The 21,456-nt window shown below is 39.9% G+C and overlaps 1 long non-coding RNA gene across 1 annotated transcript; it reads left to right on the plus strand.

Annotated features, from left to right (window-relative positions):
* Positions 1–4: 4 nt before the first annotated feature.
* On the plus strand, positions 5–19,151 carry LOC119044738 (uncharacterized). Its single transcript, XR_005081668.2, has 3 exons — positions 5–439; positions 564–724; positions 18,469–19,151. It is a non-coding gene; the product is annotated as an uncharacterized LOC119044738 (long non-coding RNA).
* Positions 19,152–21,456: the final 2,305 nt, after the last annotated feature.

Consider the following 21,456-nt stretch of genomic DNA (forward strand, 5'->3'; position numbering starts at 1 on the left):
CGCCCCTCTGGTGGCTGCAGCGCCGGCTCAGTCCAGGCAAGGTGGCCTGCCGGCTGTTTAGGTGGCTCCGAGGGCTCAGTGTTGAGTACTCATCCTGTAACTCCGATTGAAACGTGGATAATATTGCCTCCCCCGCCATAAATCACTAGCGTCCTCTACCTTGAGTAAAGCAAAAGCGAACACAAGGCCTGCGTTGGAGGAACCAGGCACTGGGACAAGCAGCAAGTTAGTTGACCTCGTGGCGGCTGTGAAACTGTCCCTCCAGGGTCCAGCCCTGCTGCAAGCTCCCAACCTGCTGCGAGGAGTCCTCAGACCCTACTTGAGAAGTGGATGGGGTGAGAGACAGAAACTGCCACCTTCACGAGTTATCAGCAGATAGCAGGAGCATTGCCTATCTCAGGGCGGAACCCACCGCTACCAAGTACGCCAGCAAAACAAGGTCGTGGGTGTGCTTTTCACTCCCCAAAGCCCGAGACTGCATTTCTTAGTCTGTTGGCCCATGTGAGGGCTTTAGGTGTTAAGTATTTCTGTTAACTTGTCATCCGATGCCATTTTAATTACAGGTTCTGCTTCTACTCTGGTTCAGTAGTGGGAGTCACGGAAAGTTAAATGTTCTAATGCTCTACTTATTTCATACGGTGTGAGAAAACGCTACTCTTCGGCATGGAATTTTCTACCCAGAAGGAGTTAGATGCGCCTTTTCCAAGGAAGACTCCAAATGCAGGTGGTTTTATGCTACTTTGTATTTACTGAAAGTTGTGACAGTTGTGTTGAGCTAGGTTACCTTACTGCCAAAAGCATAAGAGTTTTGATTATCTTTTGTAAGAATTCTTTATATGAATTTAATTTTGGAGTTTGAAATTTAAGTGAAAAAATGGCTCATGAACAGGGTATATAATAGACTCTCAAGTGAAAGAAGATTCTTAAGAGTTTGCAAGAGTGTTCCTTGAGCCTTACAAGCTATCCCTTCTAAAAACAATGTGCTGATCGAAAAGCTAGGAAGCTTGGCTGACCATGAGAAACCGCGTTCCTGGAAATAGAAAGTCAACCAAACAAGAGGGGGAAGGCGAACTGTCTTTAGGAGTATTTTGTGTATTTCCCTAGGAAAAAGATTAATGTGATTTCTCAAAAAGAAGGAGTCCCCTTTTATCCTTCTGATCCATGATCATATGCATCAATTCAATAATACTAATCCTGTCTCATATTCTCTAAAAGACTCTACACCTTTCGTAATAGCATCATTTTTATTGGCTTTATCTTAATACATCAAATACAGAGGTCATTTTAAGGGAGACACTATCTTAATACATCAAATACAGAGGTCATTTTAAGGGAGACACAAATCAAGAAGCTCCATACAGTAATCTCATTAAAACATTATTAAAGTATATGAAGATTAAGAATATAGACAATTATATTTAATTTCAAACATTATCACTGGAAAAATTTACAGACATTTGAGAGGACAAAAAAAGTCTGCATTTAAAAAAAAACTATTGAGCAGACAGAAAATTTTTTAAGTTCATACTGAGATCATGTTGTATCATAGTCAAGTTCCATTTAAATTTTCAAACAGATCACTTGGATAATAATTACACATCTTAAGCAGCACCCTTTCACTGAGGCAAGGCTTAAAATACCAAAGAATCAATGCCATAAGTCCTTTAGCACCAAAGTTATGCAGCTGTAACTTTGGATTCATAAATGTATGAAAATATTCATGAATCTTAATCATGAGAAAAAGCAACATTATATGCCTTGTCTATATTATTTGAGACCTAAATGAGTATCTAAATAATTTCCTCTTTTTATCTAAGTTTTGCAAGAGAGCAACACTATCTGGCAAAGAGCTATCTGACTTAACTAAATATTCCTAAAAATTGGTTCTTATGTATAAACAAAGGAATTGTGGTAACAGCCTTTGTACAGTTCATAAATCTAGGAGTGGGACTGGCAGGAAGGCAGATAAGTATCATTCTCAGCTTTTAAAACCAGGCAACAGCACCATGAGCAAATGACACAATTGGATCGCTTTTTAAAGAAGAGTTTGTTTGGGCATCTACTTGCTCTTAATGAATTGAGTGTTTGTTGTTATGCCCAAAACGGTACCAAAAGATGTATAAATTGATCAAAGAATGTATAGCTTGCTTGTGAAAAAGCTTACAATTTAAGAACAACTTACAAAATTGCATCATGTATTATGATGATGGTAAGAGTAACAACAATATTTAACAGTGGTAGACCATGCAAACAGTAACCATAACAGATTTTCAATGGCTTTACTGATACCAGACAAAATAGACTTTGAGATAAGAAATAGTTCTAGAGACAGACATTTCATAATGATAAGGTGGTCAATATATGAGGAAGATATAACAATTATAACAAAGTACCATGTACTGGGTAGCTTAAAACAGTGGAAATTTATGTCTCACAGTTCTCGAGGCTAAATCCAAGGTCAATATCTTGTCAGAACGGAGCCCTCTGAAACCTGTAGGGGAGAATCCTTCCTTGACTCCAGCTCCTGGTGATTTGTCAGCAGTCCTTCGTATTCCTTGGCTTGCAGCTCCATCAACTTCAGTCTCTGTCTCTATCGTCACATGGCATTTCCTCCTCATTTATCTTGCTCATCTTCTTATTAGGACACAAGTGATAGAGGATTTAAGAGCCCAGCCTACTCCAGTATGACCTCCTTTTGACTAATTATTATTTGCAATGACTCTATTTCTAAATAAAAACACACCCTGAGGTACTAAGGGTTAGGACTACAACGTATCATTTTGGGTGACATAATTCAACCCATAACAGACTAGACAAGTAAAGAAATTAATGAGTACTTTTTAAATATCCCCACAAATCCAGGCCCACATGGATTTACAGGTGAATTCAATCAAATGTTTAAGAAAGAAATCATACTCTTTCTGAAATAAAGAAACTCATTCTATGAGGACATTTATGCCCTGATACCAAAGTCATGTAAAGACATTACAAAAAAAACCCCCCTACAGATCAGTATTCCTCATGCACATACAGAAATTTCCTAACAAAGTATTAGCAAACCAAATGCAACTATACCTTGAAAGGGATTATATACCCTGAATATAAGGTTGGTTTAACATAAAAAAGTCAATGCAAAACAACACTACATTAATAGAGGAAAAGATGAAACCACATACCATCACACAGATACAGAAAAGTATTTGACAAAATTCAATAAAACCATGAAAAAAGCTAAAAAAGGTAGGATTAGAAGGTACCTCCTCAACCTAATAGAAGGCATCTAAAAAAACCCATACAGCTGATTTCATAGTTAACTGTGAAACACTGAATGCTTTCCCCCTAAGATCAAGAACAAGGCAAGGATGTCCATTCTCACAACTTAGATTCAAAATTTTACTGGAAGTTTCTGCCAGTGGAGTAAAGGCAAAAAACAAACAAAAAAGGCAACATTGAATAGGAAGAAGTAAAATTGCCCTTGTTCACACATGACTTGATCCTGTATGTAAAAATCTTAAAAAAAACACATATACACAAGTAGGCACTATTAGAATGAATGAATGAATTTAGCAGTCTCAGGATATCATGTCGAGATTTTTTTAAGTATTTTTATATATTATGAGTAAACAGTCCAAAATAGCATTAAGAAGACAGTCTCATTCTGAATAGCATCACAAAGAATAAACAACTTAAGAATAAATATAGTAAAAGAGGTACAAAACTTACACACTGCAAACTACTTATAATATCTGAGTGGAGTTGACATCTCCTGTTCACAGACTGGAAGGCTCGGTTGCTAAGACGGCAGTTCTCAAGCTGATATATGGATTCGATATGATCTCAAAATTTTAGCATACTCTTGGAAATCGACAAGCTGAGCTTTATAATGTAGAAGGAAATATAATAGTTCAAACAGTTTTGAAAAAGAAGAAAATTGGAGGAATTATACTACCCAATTTCAAAATGCACTATAAAGCAATAGTAATCAAGACTGCATTATTGGTGTAAGAGTAGTAGTCATGAGATCAGTGAAGTGGAATTTAAGCCCTTACATGGTCAGTTGATTTTCACTAAAATTGCCAAGGCAAAGGATAGTCTTCTCAACAAATAATGCTGGGAAAATGGACATCAATATGAAAAAAGCCCATGAACTTCAACTCTTCACACAACACACAAAAATTAAATCCAAGTGGAACCTAGATCTAGATGTAACAGCTAAAGGTATAAAACTCCTGAAAGAAAACACCAGAAAAAATCTTTGTCAGGCTGGTTAGGCAAACGCTTTTTAGCTAGACACCAAAAGCATGATACACAAAATAAAATATTGATAAATTGGACCTCCTCAAAATAAAAAAATATTTGCCGTTCAAATGACATCATTAATAAAATGAAATTCAGGACACAGATTTGAAGAAAATATTTGCAATTTTATATCTGATAAAAGATTTGTATCTGGACTATTTAAAGTACTCCTATAACTCCAATGAGAAAGATGAACAATTAAGAAGTAGACTAAAGATTTACATAGATTCTTCACCAAAGAAGATAAAGTGAATAACTAATAAATTTATTAAAAATATTTCCATCTCTAGTCATTAGGGAGATGTGAGTTAAAACCACATGAGATACTACCCCACACCCCTCTGGAGTGCCAATAATTTTTTTTAAAATTATGGCAAGAATGTGGACCAACAAGCATCATCACACATTGCTGGTGAGAATGTAAAATGATGTGGCTTCTTTGGAATATAGGCAATTTAAAAACAATTTAATCATACACTTATTTGATAATAACTTAGGAATCTACCCAAGAGAAATGAAATATATGTCAACAAAAGATTTATATGTATCTTACCTAACAGTATTCATAATAGCCAAAAACTGCAAACCATCCAAATGCTTATCAGCCATTGGATGGATAAAGCAATAAGAAAGACACAAAGAACTGATTCACCCACAGCATGGATGAGCCTCAAAAATAGTGTGCTGAGAGAAACCAGCCCCAAAAGACTGCATATTGTGTAATTCTGTTCTATGAAATGCCCAGAAAGACAAATTTATAGACACAAACAGATCAGTAGTTGATTGGAACAGGAGGTGGGACCCAGGTTAACTGTAGATGGACATGAGGGAACTCTCTGGGATGAGAGAAGTATTCTGAGACTGGATTGTGATGGTGGTTGTCCAACTCCATAAATTTATTTAAAATCACACAGACACTCCATACACAGATGATGGGTGAATTCTGTGGTATAAATTCTTCCTCAACAAAGCTGTTTAAGAGAAAAGATAGCTAGTTTGTGGGCATGTGTGGTCACTTACCTACAAGGCCTAGTAAAGAATGATCATTACAAGCCCACTCAGAGCCTACCTGTCTGCATGCTATGTTGAAGATGTCACTGAGGCAGAGGATACAAATCAGGTATAGGTGCCCTACTCTCATCTTGGAAATGAGCCACAATCTCATTCATTTCAGTGAAACCAGAGAGAAAGAGTTAACTGCTGTAAACGAGGTTTTGGTAATATAATGTGGGACTCCGAAGGAAGAAAAATACTGACTACATCTAGAGAGATGAGAGAATAATCTGTGCAGTTGACATTTGAATCATCTCCTTGATGTATACATGAGGTTGGACCTACAGAGATGAATGGAAGAGTATTCCAGGCCAAAACAAAAAGAAAAGGAAAAATGGAATAAGAAAACAGGAGAACAATATTATGAGGAATCACTACAGTAACTTATATTTTATCAGCATTTGAGCAATGTATCATTTTGATGAATAGTTAGGAGTGAAAAGAGATATGGCAGGATGTCCAGTATTCTTGGTATATGAGCATTACAATGTAGATGCTGGAATAAATGGAATAGTGACTTTATTTAGGAGGATAGTGGGAAAGCTTAGCTATGCATTGTGGATATAAAATGTGGAGAACGCCAAATCCTACTTGACAAAAACACCATCAATAATAAAATAGAGCCAATTAACATTGGTTGTCTTAAAGTTCATTTTTTAAAAATTCCAGCCATCATATTATTTATTTGTAATCGGTTTTTGTTTTTTTGAAGAGGAGCTTGAGGTTTCTGATGGGTTTATAAGAGAAGGTCTCTGTGATGAGTGTGGTAGTTGATTCATAAAGCTTGAGCCGGTTGTGTAATTTGTTCTATTAAGAAGGGTCCAGTGTTGCTCTACAAGCTTCTTGGTGGTCTAAACCCCACAGAAAGGCAAGTTGAGCTTCTCAGTGAAAGCTTTAAAGGCCATGAGTGCACTTCCATCCTAGTGTTGAGGAGGTGTGTTTCAACAAAGGACTTACTCAGCAACTAACAGGTAAGCTTCCCCCACACCGATGATGAAAAGTGACAGGAAAGATAAATTAGAGGTTAAAGAAGAGAAAACAATTCCAGTTCACTCTGGGTCACCAAAACAGTTACTGGGGACTAGACCCAGAGCGGGTCTGCCTCAGGCTGGTCTCTTCTCTGTAGGTCCTTGACTTCATGCAGCAAGGATTTCACAGCACAAGGCCAGGTGATTTTGAGGCTACAGTTATTACAGCTGGAGTCAGTGAAACAAAGGAAGGGCTTAGGACAGAGGAAGCAACAGGAGAGAGCCCAGGTGGGGCTGCTGTGGCTGTTTAGAAATGTTACAGGAGAGAAGTGGGCCGTGCTGGGCTGCATGGACTCACTGAGAAGTAAAAGGCAGGGCTGCTGTTAGCTCACTGGAAAGCCAGAGAATAAGGGGGCTTTGCAGACAGGTTCGTGGGGTAAGTCCAGGAAGAGCTGCTGCTACCTGCTACTTTCCTGGTTGCAAGTCTCAGGGGAACCCTTAGAGTTTAGGAGAAAGAGAACAGAGACACATGTGTAAGGGAGAAAGGCATGACAATGCTTTAGAGAGAGCATGCTCATGTCTTAGAAATTCTTGTAATGATCTTGTCCTCGAGTCTTTATTTGAAAATACACGCTTTAGAACTCAAATGGTTTTTCATTGGTTTAAATGAAGAATGTAGAGTTAAAAATCTATCATGATTTCATTGTCAATGAGAAAAGTCCTGAAAGAAATGAGGTATTACTAAAACTGCAAATGGGAGCAATGCACTTGCAGTCAACTTGTGATGGTTAATTATCCTGACATTATGGTCTTTATTCTAATTGCATATCAGTTGTCACAAATCAACTCTCAATCTAATGGAGCTGAGAAGAGCTGTGATAACACTCAAATGATTCGTGTTGCTCTGCAGGATCCTAATGCTTTCAATTTAATGTTTAAACTCCCTCCCCTAGATCATCCACATCCTGATCTCTGAACATACCACCAGCACATCCATTTCTTTCTTATATTGGGGTGTTAATTCAATGAAACCTCATTCTCTCCTCATGTATTATCTATGTTTTTTCCCTAAAGAGGAGTCGGTCTACAAATAGAAGATGAGTAAGTCAGAATTTTCTTCTCCCTGCCCCAGTACCATAAGAGAACCGGAATATAACATGGGAACCCATCTGGAGATGGTTGGAATATGATTCAAGACCAGAATTCAGTGGGAGTGCTGGAGGCTGAGTACCCCTCAAAGCACCTAGGGAAGGGGAGGGTGTTCGCTTGATCATTTCAGGACCTCCTGGACTTTAACACGACCCTTGACCCTCCACGCCTGCTATGACCTACAGATACAAATTTTATTTTCTTACCACTGAGAACTATTTTAGTAAATTTAAATTTTCTCACTCACCTAGCATTCTATGAAATCTCACTATTACCACCCCTATGATCTGTACCTATTAAGGAAGTTAATGTATTTAGACCTCTTATCAATGTGCCTGGCACACAGTAAACACTCGGTTGGAGTCAACTGTTTTGACAGCTGCTACAACTGCCATTTGTGGAGTGTGTGCCTGCACCAGGTTCTTCACCAAATGGAGAGTTGGGGAGACTGAGCCATGTATCTGCCCCAGCTAAAGATCTGGTAGGTGGAAGGTTAATTGTCCACATTTCCTAACATCGTATTTCTACTTCGGAATATCAGATATCTAGTACTATGTCACTGGATGCACCATAGTCTATGTAAAAGGTCATTTCGTTTTTATTCACTTGTTTTTTATTCATTTGTTTTCATTGCTTCATTATCTAAACTATAACACATTGAAATGACAATGGTTCACTATCCATTTCAGAATTATTTTGAATGATTGTGTTTCAATTTTCTATATTTTTCTATTTTAGGAGGTATTTTTTTCTACTGCGTGTTTTGGGTAACTCTCCCTTAATCTTGTTTTAACTCATTATGCTTATTATCTAAAAATTAAACTGGGTTTTTCCAGATGTCCCATTGTTTCCGTGTTTTCAGGATAATAGTAGAATATTGTTTGAGAGCCCTCGTTTCCTTCAGAGAATGAATCCTAAGTAAAATGTGCACATCGATTTGACATGGGAAATTGTGTAGCCTCTTAGGAAGACTTGAGTCAGACTGGACCTTTTTTGACTAATGGGCATTCTTTAAATGAATGAGCCCCAGTCCTGCTCAGGAGCACAGTGTGTGCCTCCCAGGGGAATGCAGTAGAACCGGTCCGAACGTGGAATATCCATCCTCGTCATCAAATACTGCTCCAAGCAATGGGTTTGGAAGTAGCCTGAAGGGAGGGGTCAAGCATTCGGTGCCCAGAGGGAGCCAGGCAGGTGATACACATGAGCCAAGTGGGCTGGTCGGAAGAAGGCAGCTGAAGCATCATGGTGACAAATGGCACCTGACATTTGGCCAAGGCGTCAGGGAGAGGATCTAGGGTCGTGGGATGATGGCAAAGTGGCCCCCGAAAGGGGCAGCTGCTTTTCAGTTTTGTTGACTAAGGCTGTGCGGAATCGGGGCCCCATGCTCTCAGACAAGCTGACTTTAAAGGAGAGATTGGAATTTCAATTTTTGATGCATCATCTTCTAATTTTTAATGTTCGCAATTTAAAAAACACTATGAAATACTAACCATGGGCCCCACTAGCCAGCAGGCCACAGGTTGCAACTTCATATAATGAACTAAGACAAATGGTAATAGAAATAATATCTGAAAATGATCTCATAGTTTGGAATTCTTATACTTTTATATCAGCCTATGTATAACATTAAAATTCACTTGAGTTATACTTTATAAAACCAAACAGGAGAGATGGTGTAGACCTAGGGATCTATGTGAAACCAAAAAGTGCATTTATTAATATGCGAACAGTACACCACCTCCTTCAGAATCACTAAAGAGCCTATTTAAAATGTGCGTGCTGGATTCGCACTTATCAGGGGGCACCGAGGAGTCTGACTTGGCTCAAGTGCCCCAGCCCCCCGATGATTCTCACATAGCCTCTATGGAGTTCCTCCCCGTGGGGGTGTGCAGGCAGTGGGGGCGTTGTGCAGCCCCACTTAACTTCTGCATCTTCCCTCTTCTCCCAGGCAGACGCAGCTCCAGCTTTAAAGTGGGTTTCATTTTTGATTCCTTGGATACGAGTTTGGTTGGGCAATCCAGAATTGGTTGGGCAATCTGTGCTTCGGGGCCTTTCAGTTCTGTAGGTATAGGTGGATACTTTCCACTGATAAATGTGTACCTCATTAGTTTACAGTTTATGGTTGTTCAGGATATGCCTTCATTTAGCTAATGTCTTGGTGGGTTATTTCCTCTGGGCTCCCTACCGAGTAACAGTTTAATGTACCTGATCGGTGCCCAGTAAGTAATTTTTGATCGACTATTATAAGGCATTAATTAGAACATCATCCACTAAGCCTACCAAATTAACTGTCTGTGACTGAACTGAGCAATCATTTACTTTAACCCAGTAGGCATTTTAGTTAAGCCACTCATTTGACTGATTTTTAGCTCCCAGAAAATTATTTGATGACATTTGACCGAATGAGCCCATCCCCAAATAATTAATGTAACTCCTGACCTTGCCTGCTCTTAGATTCAAGGAGCAAACCTGTTATCAGGAATACACAACTCATTATGCACAGGACACAAACCGTAAGAGGGTGGTAGGGTTACATCGTTCTAGACGCTGGCAACATCAGCTGCAAAAAATGCCGATAGGCTGACATGTTCAACGAACTACACACTTTAGTCTGTCTAGGGAAAGCCACAATTAAAATGTAAATTGTTATTTTGCTTCAGTGGAAAATGAACCACAATGCAAGTTGTCTTTTAAAAACATTGAGGTCAGGAAGAGGCATTAGACCTGTGTTCTCTCTCTGGTGTTCGTACCCTGCAAACAACAGAATCTTAAAGGGAGGGCACAGTGTATGAGATTGTCCATTCCTTAGCATACACAATGATGAGGCTGTTTCTTAAACCATTCTGAGCATTATTAGACAAAAGGAATTTCTGACCCCTGAGGTAACCTTCTCCACGAGATAAACTGATAGTTTCTTGTGCAGCTTTTTTCCTCATTTCCATGCTACTCTGGTTAATTCAACTAGCCCCGCAGTTCAGAATATTCAAATACGCGACTGGGTTTCAGGGCACAGGGATGGGTCTCGAATTCACCCCCACAGAGGTGAAGTGACATTAAATTTGTCACTGCCTTGTCTAAGTCAGCAAGGTGGCACTGTATAATATCGTTAGAAACACTAAGTTAAGAAGCCCACGGGGAAGAAGGTGAAAAGAAGGTCGGCTACTGCCATAAAATCAGGCTCCAGATGTGATGATCCTCCATCAGAGGCTTTGTAGCCTGCAAGTCAGCGTAACGGTATTGAATCCACCTCCCAGCTGCAGCCAGATCCAGCCCCACCTGCACACTAGTGGGTGAGCCGTCAGCATCGCCGCTCTAACGAGAGACAGAAACAGATCTTTTAATGAAAGAGCTTAAAGCCCCTATCAGCCTCTTTTATTTTCTGTTCCCCTCACCCCAAAGTGTTGACCTGTATTCTAATGTCTGAAGAATCCATGAATAACTTAGAGGAAAAAAAGTTAACCTCTGGTAGCTGGAGTCCTGAAAATTGGACTATAAGAACACCTGGAAAACTTAGTCTACGATGTGTTGACAAACTGGGGTGAAAAAAGTTCATCTTACTAGAAACAGACACAGTGTGACAACTCTTCAAATAGCCTTTTCCCTCAACAGAACACACCAGAAATAGCTTAAACTAGAATTAACAGTGAAACAGAAATTGGAACCTCGAGTTTTACTTTTGCTTTCTGTTATGTAGGTAGAGTTTATGGTATTAGAGTCAATCAGCCTTGATATGCTTTGATTAGTACGACATAAAAATTTTCAAAAGACTTCTGTCTTGTTACGTAGAGGAATGAATAAGTGGAACATTCAGTGGGGTTTTAAAGCTTGGATGAAATGTATCGTAACCGTAATATTGGACAGTGCGGCTCCTTATTTTAGAAGAGAAAATTCCCAAACTAGATGAGAAGTCAGATTCCAGAAGGCAGGATCTAGGAAATTGTTTATGATGAAATATTATGTTAGAAGTTTGAAAAATAATTTCAACGGTGCTCATTGCAGACATTAACTTGTCACATAATTACTGATGGAAAAGTACATGTGGCAACGAATGCCCTCAGTTGCCAACAGTTAGAGATTATAAATGAGGACTATGGGAAGAAAATTTATTTAGACTAAGTTTGGGCAAGAAAAAGAAATTCATGTCAGTTACACCTAAAAACTGATCAGACGCTTGCACTTTGAAAGAACGGTGTTGGGAGGCGCGCCTTCCACAGACCCCAAGTGGTCTCTGAAAATTGTTTCGGAGCAGCCTGCCTGGAGTCTCACCTGCCTCCCTATTCTGTCGGCGGTCATATAAGCAGCCCAGGAGATCAAGGTGCCCACAATGTGACTATCAGCAACTGTCTGCTTCTTGCTGCAACTTTGGCGGCTTGTTGGGCTGGTGGCCCTGGGCTCCCGTTATATCTCAGCCCATGCTTTGGGCAGCATCCATCTCAGCCACCACATCACCCTCACTGACTGTGGGAGATTGGGAACTAGCACGAACATGCTGTCTCTGGAGACGGTTTTTTCTGTGAGTTTAATAAAGCCTGTTGTCTCTGAAAAAGAGAGAAGCGGTCAGCTGTCCGACCAGCCTCTCAACACTCGGGATTAAAATGCCTGTATCTTTGACAACTGCCTTAATGACTACCCCAAACACCCAATCTGTTTTCTAAGTTCTTCATTTTCACCTCGGAGTTTATCTGCACCTTCATTTCCACCACCGCGAACCTAACCCTGACCCTCATCATCTCATTTAGTCTGTTAAAACAGACTCCGAACCAACCTACCACTGCCCAAGATTTCCATTTTACTCTATTTCCTGGATCTGCTCCTGTTACTCCGTACCAAGTGCTCTTCATTATTAACAAAGTTAAGTCTAAATTCTTTGATTTGCATCCAAAGTCACCCATGTGGGCTCTCAAAGTTATGATGTGATAACATTCTACAATTGAGCACCGAGTGCCTGCTATGTACGAAGTATATGGTACTAGGTGTTCTGAATGATTCTCACATAAAGGGGACACTCTTTAAAGAGGTTGTAGTTGCCACTTCTTATAATGGCTGTTATGATGGTTTCCAGGTGCTAAACGCTTTACACGCATAATCCCCTTTACAGACAGGCCGCATGTTCCCTCCACTGCAGTCCGCAGGAGCGCCTGCTTTTCTTCATGACTTCCCTGCCGTCATTCAGATAGTCCCAGGCTGGGAATGGTTTCCTCAGCCATCTTTATTTAACATGCATTTATTGCTTACTGCAGAACAGCAGTGAACATATCACATAAATTCTCTGCTTTCTGAGGACAAATGTAAACATATCTGGTGATATTTAAGGAAAAAGTAGGTTAAAAGAATCAAACGGACAAAGTCCCTCCCCTTTTTGGAGGATGAAATTTCTGTGGTCCTCACCACTATGTGAAGTGTATGGTGGGCTCTGTTCTGCAGTGAGGTTGGGGAGAGAGGGGCGGTGGGACTAATCCCACTCAAAACACCTGGTTGAGAACAATGACAATTGTGATGATAGCTAATATCTGTTGAGCACTCAAACGATAAGCACTACCTGTTTAAAACCACATAGTGACTCAGTGATACAATAGTATTTCCATGTTACTAATACTGGAGATAGGAGGGAAGTTAAATAAGTTGTCAACATTCACAATGATGGGATGTAGCAGATCCAATTGAACTAAAGCAGTTCAGATCTAAGACCCAAACCAAGTGCCATTCCATGACTTGACCCACAAGATATCGAGGTGCTCTTGGCAAAAGATGGAGTAAAGAGAATGCTGGGTAGATGCCCAACAAATTTTCATGATTCTAATCTCTTCTAAATCCATCTGCCAAAACTACGTGAGTGATCCATTCAACATGAAGGTCCAACTCTGGCATCATTCTGATTAAACCATTCAATGGCACCCACTGCTGGAGAGAGCCCATCCTTATATATTGCTCTGGAATGAAATGTATGAGGTGGTGTGTATCTTAACTGCCAGTTTAAGATATTTTCTACACCAAATCTGAACACCTGTGAGAGAAGGAAAAGTTTATTTTGTGACTTATTGTATTAGCCATTATGAAGCAAGCCCTTATTGGATGTCATTGATAGTCTGCAAGGATATTTAGGTTTTGTCCACAGAAATCTGCTTTTGGGGAGGCATTACAGCAAAATCAGGGCAACTCAGAGAGGCAGAAGGGGGAATGGGGTCAAACACAAGGGCTTTGGAGCCAGAATTTGGAATCATGGCACTAAACTGAGCTCAGCTGCCTTACTTGCAGCAAACTCAAATGCAAACTGCAGAAAACACCTTCCTCACAGGGTTGTTGTAATATTAATATACATCATTAAAGTTTTCATTGTTCTACACTTTAGTTATGTTTATTTATAGTAGCTTAATTCAAGTACTAATGCATGGGTGCATTTAAAAAAAAACACGCAACATAAGAGGATATGGAAGAAAGAAAAGGTGATCCTCTCCCAGGAAAAAACCATTGCTAAGACTTCTTAGTTGCCTTTTAGAATTTTCTTCTGTATGTAAAAACATACATGTGCTTTTCTTTAAAAATCATAAATGATGGCATTTATGATAGTTTTTCACCTTGCCTTTTTTCCTCTGGATTGTTCCATAGATCTACTGAATTATGCAGTATGCACTATGTCAACATGTAAATGTGGTTAACTTACCTACCAGGTTCTGTGTTAATGGACATGTATGTTATTTTCAGTCATCCTCTGTGATGAAGTGTCACTTCCATGAATATCTGTGCATGATTATCTCTATAGAATTCATTTTCAGAAACGGAATTACTCGGTCAAATGGCATATGCCTTTGAAATTTTTATAGCTCTTGTTCAGCTGTCTCCTGAAGAGGCTGAAAGAATTTATACTCCTACTCAGTTGTAGTATACAGAAGTCATTTAAATACATTCTTTATAAACCACTCAATTTTCTTAAGCCAGTTTTCTCACTGTCCCAGAAATCCCCAAGCTACATTCCTGCTTCGTTGCCTATAATCTTGTTTTGCCCTGAACCTAGAATTACCCTCCTTCTCATTTGTTTTAAGTCCTACCCATCTGCATTAGCAGCGCATGTTCAGTTGCAAATAACAAAACTCAAATGGAACTAGCTGAAGGAAGCCCTGGCTAGATAGCTCAGTTGGTTAGAGCACCGACCAGCTATACCAAGGTTGTGGGTTTGATCCCTGGTCAGGTGCACATACAAGAATCAACCAATTAATGCATCAGCCAATCAACCCTAATAAGTGGACAACAAATTGATAATCTCCCCTCTTCCTCTCTCTGGAAATCAATCAATAAAATCTAGAAAAAGAAACTAGGTAACAAAAAAGTAAAAGAGCAATGGAGGATAATTGTTGAAAAGATTTAGGTAATTCATAGACTTGAAAGATGAGCTACAGATTCTAGGGCAGCATTGAGGACCTAGGACTGTGACCCACAGACACTCCTCTTAATTTTGAACTCTGTGTATCTCTATATGATTTAATTCTCTTCTGTGGTATATTGATAGGTCTCATAACCGTCAAAAATTGAACGTTTACATGAAAGGTAGCAAATGGTAAACATGAAACTTCAAAAGGTGTTTTGCACTGGCAACTTCTGGCTAGCCCTACTTTTGGTGTCTTCTCATCCATCACGAATTACATGGAATTCAGTGAAGTTCAGAAAGCACTGACTGAATGCCCAGAAAAAGCATTCCTCCCAAATATCATGGAGTCAGAGCTCCAGTTTATTCTTTCTGGTGGTATCCTTTAAGTGAAAGCGGTGCAGCAACAACTCCATGTCTTCCCCCGTCTGCTTGACCAGAATGCTTCGGAAGCACCCCTTCCTCGCGCTCTCCGTGGTGCTGAACCACCCTGTAGTTGCTACGTGGTAGCGTCAGAGGAAACGTGATGAGGGTTGGTCAGGGTGGGGAGTGCAGGTTTAGGAAACAGAGAAAGTGAAGAAGTTGTTGAGGGCAAAAAGAAAAAAATTGTTTTGTCAATGTTGAAATCATCTCAGTTACCAAAAAAGAAACCACAATCAACCTTGGCGAAACGGAGGAAGAGCAAGCAATTCTGTGGGAAGCAAATGTTCGTGTGCACTAGCCGGCTTGCTGGGGGTGGGGGGGGGGTGGAGGGGGGTGGACAGATCACCCCTGGGCAGAGGCAGGATGGGTCAACTGCCATTTGCAGTTGACTGCTAACAAATTGTACCTGGAATTTATTTCTTTTAAGTTTTATATCATGATGGGGAAAATTTAGAACTAAACCAATAAAATCTCCCAGGCAACAGAGAGGACTTAGACATTTGACCTCTCCACTTAGAGGTTAAACACCCATCTGAAACTCACAGGTCTAGAACTGAATCTTAATAATTATCGGGAAAAAAATTTTTCACTGAGCTACACCAGCCAGGGCTAGAACTGAATCTTGATCTCCCCCATCATGCCTTCACCTGTTTACCCACAATCTTCCAATTCGTGGAAGTTTTTTAAATGACTACAAATTCTTCTACATTGTTTCCATTAAAGAAGTGTGGTCTAGGTTCCCTCCCCTTTCATCTGGCTGGGGTTGGTGACTGCTTTACTGACAGAGTCTGTGCAGTAGAACTGAAGCTTTGGGGTTTCTGAGATGAGGTCATACAAGGCTGTGCCACTTTTGCCCAGTTCTCTTGGAAGTGCCCCCGCAACTATCCATGCCATCCCAGCCAGAGTCTAGACATCATGGAGCAGGGACAAGCCATTCCCACAGTGTTCTGTCTGGATTCCTGACCCATAGAATCCTAGAGCATAATACAATGGTGGATGCTTTAAGGTACGTCCTTTGGAGTCACTTGTTAACCCAGGAACAGAAAACTGACACTTCATCTCAAGTGATGGAAACTTTATCTTTCCAGCTACACAAATTAAAAAACAAAACAAAACTTTTTTCTCATATCACATCCAAACCACCTACAAGTCCTGCTAATTCCACCTTCAAAATATATTCACAGTTTGACCACTTCTTAGCATGTCCACTGATGGCTGGATCTCCATCTCTTGATTGGATTTCTGTCTCCTCTTTCCCAACATTCTATTCCCAGTATAACTGCCCGAATGAGTCTTCAAACTATCACAGATTATGTTAGTACTCTGTCAAATGCCCTCCAGTGGCTTCCTATTTCATTCAGAATGAAAGCCAAAGTCCTTAAAATGGCCCATGGGATCTTTGATGATTTCATCCACTGTTCTTCCTCTAGTGTCTCTTCTTCCTTTCCTCCCCCACTTCCCTGGGGCCACACTTCCTTCTGTACTGTTCGTTGAACATGCTAAGCATCTTCCTAACTTGGGACCTTTGCACTGGCTATTTCCTCTGCAGGGAGCACCCTTCCAGTTGGCTAGTTAGAACGCCTCCTTCAGATCTATACTCAGTCTTACATTTTGAATGAGTTTTACCTGGACCACCTATTTATAATTGCAACCTTCCGCTACCAGCAGCATTCTTAATCTTTCTTATCTTTATGTAATTTTTTTCTTTCTCTCTTAGCATTTATGAACTTTCAACATACTAGATATTTTAATTGTTTAAGATGTTTGGTTTGATTGGCATTTGTCTCATTATATAGAATGCAAGTTCCATGAAGGCAGGTACCTATTTCGTACTTCAAGTATCTTAAGCACCTGAAACAGTGACTGATACTTAGTAGATGCTCAATAAATGTTTGTTGAGTGAGTGAATGAATGAATGAATGAGAATTAGCCCCTGAACACTGGATTTCCTCATTCTGGGGGAAATTGATGAATTGGAAAATACAAAATAGCAACATTTTAAACGTCTCCTTAATAAAAGAGACATTTTGAGTTTCTCATTTAGCATGAAGCCAAAACTGATGCAAAAGCAGATTATACATTTAGATAGATATATTTTAAATACATGTACATCTATTTCATACACAGTGCTAATTCAATGACATCAACTAAATATTCCAACTGAATAAAATTGGAAAATATTAAATGTCTATTATTTTTAAGAAAATAGTAACTGAATTGCATTTCGTGCTCTTAATTTGCTTTTCACCTGTATTCAGATTTCTGTTGTCAAGATACATGGAAAATTTAAGTGTATCAGATTGCATTGCTAGGCAGGTACAGATTGGCTATGGCTTAAAGAAAAAGCAGTGGAAATACCACATATTTGGTTGGTAGCAAAAATAATATAATTTAAATGGAATATAATTCATTGAAAGCTATGTGAATTTCCTTCTTATGCATCTATGGATAGCACAACCAAGGAACTAGAGATGACTGTTGTTTTGTTTCTGAAACCGTAAGTACTCATATAGTAAAGGAAACTCTAGGTCAAACTGTTTTCAATGTAGGTCATGGCTCCTTAATGTGTTCAGAAATCAAGGTAGTAGGTCTTGGCGAGCATCAAAAAAAAAGTGGTGAGAGCCAGAGAGGGAGAGAGAAGGAAAGAAGAAAGATCTGAGTGCATTGCAGGAAGTAAGGGGAGGTTGTGTTTCAGTTGTGTGTATGTGTGTGTGTACGGAGCTTGAGGGACAGTGTGTTTACGAATGTATTTTCACTATGGGTTATAGTCAGTACTTACTAAGACACTGCAATAGAGTGTTTCAGAATAAAACCACTGATCAGACTTTTAAGAATTACTGGAGGTCCATCCAGTATTTTATAACATCCTCATTTAAAATTTATGATTTTAGACATGGTTTAATAAGTGGTTTTCAAATCTTAACATATATAAAACTCATGGAAGGGGTGGGAAAGGGGGCAAGTGCACGTTAACCAACAGAGAATCTGATGTTTAGAGTCAGGTGTTGGATGGAGGACGCTTTGAGTTTAATAGGCCTCCATTAATTATGATGTGGGTGACCCTCTGCTCATGTGTGGAGCCACACCAGACTCCACCATAGGTAGTGATATAATTGTGAATGTCTTGAGTTGAGATTAACTCATATATTCCAAATCCACATACACAAACATTCCTAAACTTCTGTCAGCTATTTTCATTTTTTATTCTAAATAAAGGACCTTGAAGCCATGAGCCCTAGTTTGAGGAACTACTGAAGAAGGAAAAGGAAGAGAAGGAAGAGGAAGAGGAGGAAGAGGACATGATTGTTGACCGTGTGGTACGAGAAAAGTCGGGGCTGTGTGTGTGACCCAGTGATTCTTTGCTAGTAAAGCCGACTAGTTTTGCCTCTACACTCTGACCACTGCATAAAGGGTGTTGCAAATTCATCATTACTGAAGTTATTATTAAAAAGCAAACAAGTAAAGCTAAGGAATTATTTTGAAGACAATTTTTGGTTATCAAATTTCAAAATGAATGTACTGCACCGAAAGACAACTTGAAGATAATGGGCAGAATGAACAAGAGGTGTGATAATGTTTACAAATCCTTTTGGGCATGTGCCTTTCTACATAAAACACATGGCTCCTTAAATACAAGAAGCAAGGAGGACTTCTGCCAAGATGGAGGCATAGGTGGAAGCACTGTGCCTTCTCACACAACCAAGTTTAAAAACAACAAAGTTTTAGCAACAATAATGCAGCCAAACCACAGAAAATTGAACTATACGGAAGTCTGACAACAACGAACCCTTCAGCCAAACCAGTAAGAGGGGCAGAGCCAGCAGGAGAGTGGGGTCGGGCAGGAAAGATCCACCGGACCAACCTGGGTGCGCGACCCAGGTGCGCCAGCAGCCGTGGGTGGACCCACTGAGAGTGCAAGGTGGTGGACTCACTGAGGGCTGACCACGGTCACACATTCGCGCACAGTTAAACCAGTGAAGGAGCAAGCAGTGAGACAGACCATGCAGGGCCCAGTGGTGGGAAACAGCAGAGGGAACCCCCATTGCTCCCTCTCTGACCCTGCCCCCACATACAGCATCACAAACCAGCGACCTGGGTAACCCCGCCCTGGTGAACATCTAAGGCTCCGCTCCTCATACATAACAGGCAGGAACAGATCAAAACATGGCTCAAGAACAACTCAGAGCCCCAGAGCCAATAAATCTAAGCAATGAAGAAATAGCCAAACTTTCAGATGCACAGTTCAAAATACTGGTGATCAGGAAGCTCACAGAACTGGTTGATTTTAGTCACAAATTAGAGGAACATATGAAGGCTAAACTAATTGAAATGAAGGGAAATGCACAGGAAACCAATAGTAATGGAAAGGAAACTGGGACTCAAAGGAGTGGACCAGAAGGAGGAAAAAAATGACCACACAGAAAAATATCAAGAAACAAGAATTCAAAAAAATGAGGGGAGGCTTAGGAACCTTCAGGACATCTTTAAATGTTCTAACATCTGAATTATAGGGGTACCAGAAGGGGAAGAGGAACAGCCATGAGTGGAAAACTTATTTGAACAAATAACAAAGGAGAATTTCCCCAATCTGGCAAAGGAAATAGACTTCCAGGAAATCCAGGAAGCTCAGAGAGTCCCAAAGAAGTTGGACCCAAGAAGGAACACACCAAGGCACATCATCATTACATTAGCCAAAATTAAAATGAAGGAGAGAATCCTAGAAGCAGCAAGAGCTAAGGGGACATTCACCTACAAAGGAGTCCCCATCAGACTGTCAGCGGATTTCTCAAAAGAGACCTTACAGGCAAGAAGGGTATTCCAAGTCATGGAACCCAAAAGACCTACATCCAAGATTGATCTATCCAGCAAAGCTTTCATTTAGAATGGAAGGACAGATAAAGTGCTTCTCAGATAAGGTCAAATTCAAGGAGTTCGTCATCACCAAGCCCTTATTATATGAAATGTTAAAGGGACTTATCTAAGAAAAAGAAGATAAAAAAGAGTGAAAGGACAGCAAACTCACAGTTATTAACAACCACACCTAAAACAAAAGCAAATTAAGAGGGCAGCTAGATCAGGAGCAGAACCATAGAAATGAAGATCACATGGAGGGTTAGCAACAGGGGAGCGAGAGAAGGAGAAGGGGGGAGAAGGTACAGAAAATAAGTAGCATAGACAGTAGGTAGAAAATAGATAGGGGGAGGGCAAGAATAGTATGGGAAATATAGAATCTAAAGAACTTGAGACACATGGTCATAAACTAAAGGGGGGGAATGGTGAGGGAGGAGGTGTACAGGGTGGAGGGAAATGAAGGGGGAAAATAGAACAACTGTAATGGAATAATCAATAAAATATATTTTAAAAAAATACAAGAAGGAACTGGGGTTCTTTCTTTAGATTAAATGACCAAAAGAGGTGGTAGCATTATCTAAGATGACAATTTGACTGACAAACACCTAATCCTCATCAAAGAATGCAAAAAACAAATAACTGAGAATATAAAAATTAAGGAAATCAAGAAAAAATTATATCTTTATTATATTACCATTTAGTCCCCTTATACCACCCACCACCAGCAATCACCACACTGTTGTCCATGTCCATGAGTCCTTTTTCCTTTTTCACAATCTCTCCTCCCACTAATTACTTACCCTCTAGTAGCTGTCATCTGTTCTCCATCTATGAGTCTGCCTCTCTTTTGCTTGTTCATTCAGTTTGCTTGTTAGATTCCACCTGTGAGTGAAATCGTATGCTATTTGTCTTTCTCTGACTGGCTTATTTCACTTAGTATAATGTTCTCCAGGTCTATCCATAGTGTCACAAAGGGTAAATTTTTCTTCTTTTTTACAGCTGAGTAAAATTCCATTGTGTAAATTTCCCATAGTTGTTTTATGCACTCATTTATTGATGGACACTTGGCAATATGCAATCACCATATATGGGTGCTTCCATATATGGTGATTATAAATAGCGCTGCACTGAACATAGGTGTGCTTATGTTCTTTCAAATTAGTGTGTTGGGTTCCTTCAGATATATTCCCAGAAGTGGGATTGCTGGGTCAAGAGGCAGATTCATTTGTAATTTTTTTTTAGTTATGTCTACACTGCTTTCCACAGTGGCTGCACCAGTCTGCATTCCCACCAACAGTGCAAAAGGATCCCTTTTCCTCCCCATGCTTGCCAGTACTTGTTGTTTGTTAATTT

Source organism: Artibeus jamaicensis, unplaced genomic scaffold, assembly GCF_021234435.1.
Source record: "Artibeus jamaicensis isolate MK-2021 breed Jamaican fruit bat unplaced genomic scaffold, CSHL_Jam_final contig_1015, whole genome shotgun sequence".
In the NCBI taxonomy this organism is placed as follows: Eukaryota; Metazoa; Chordata; class Mammalia; order Chiroptera; family Phyllostomidae; genus Artibeus; species Artibeus jamaicensis.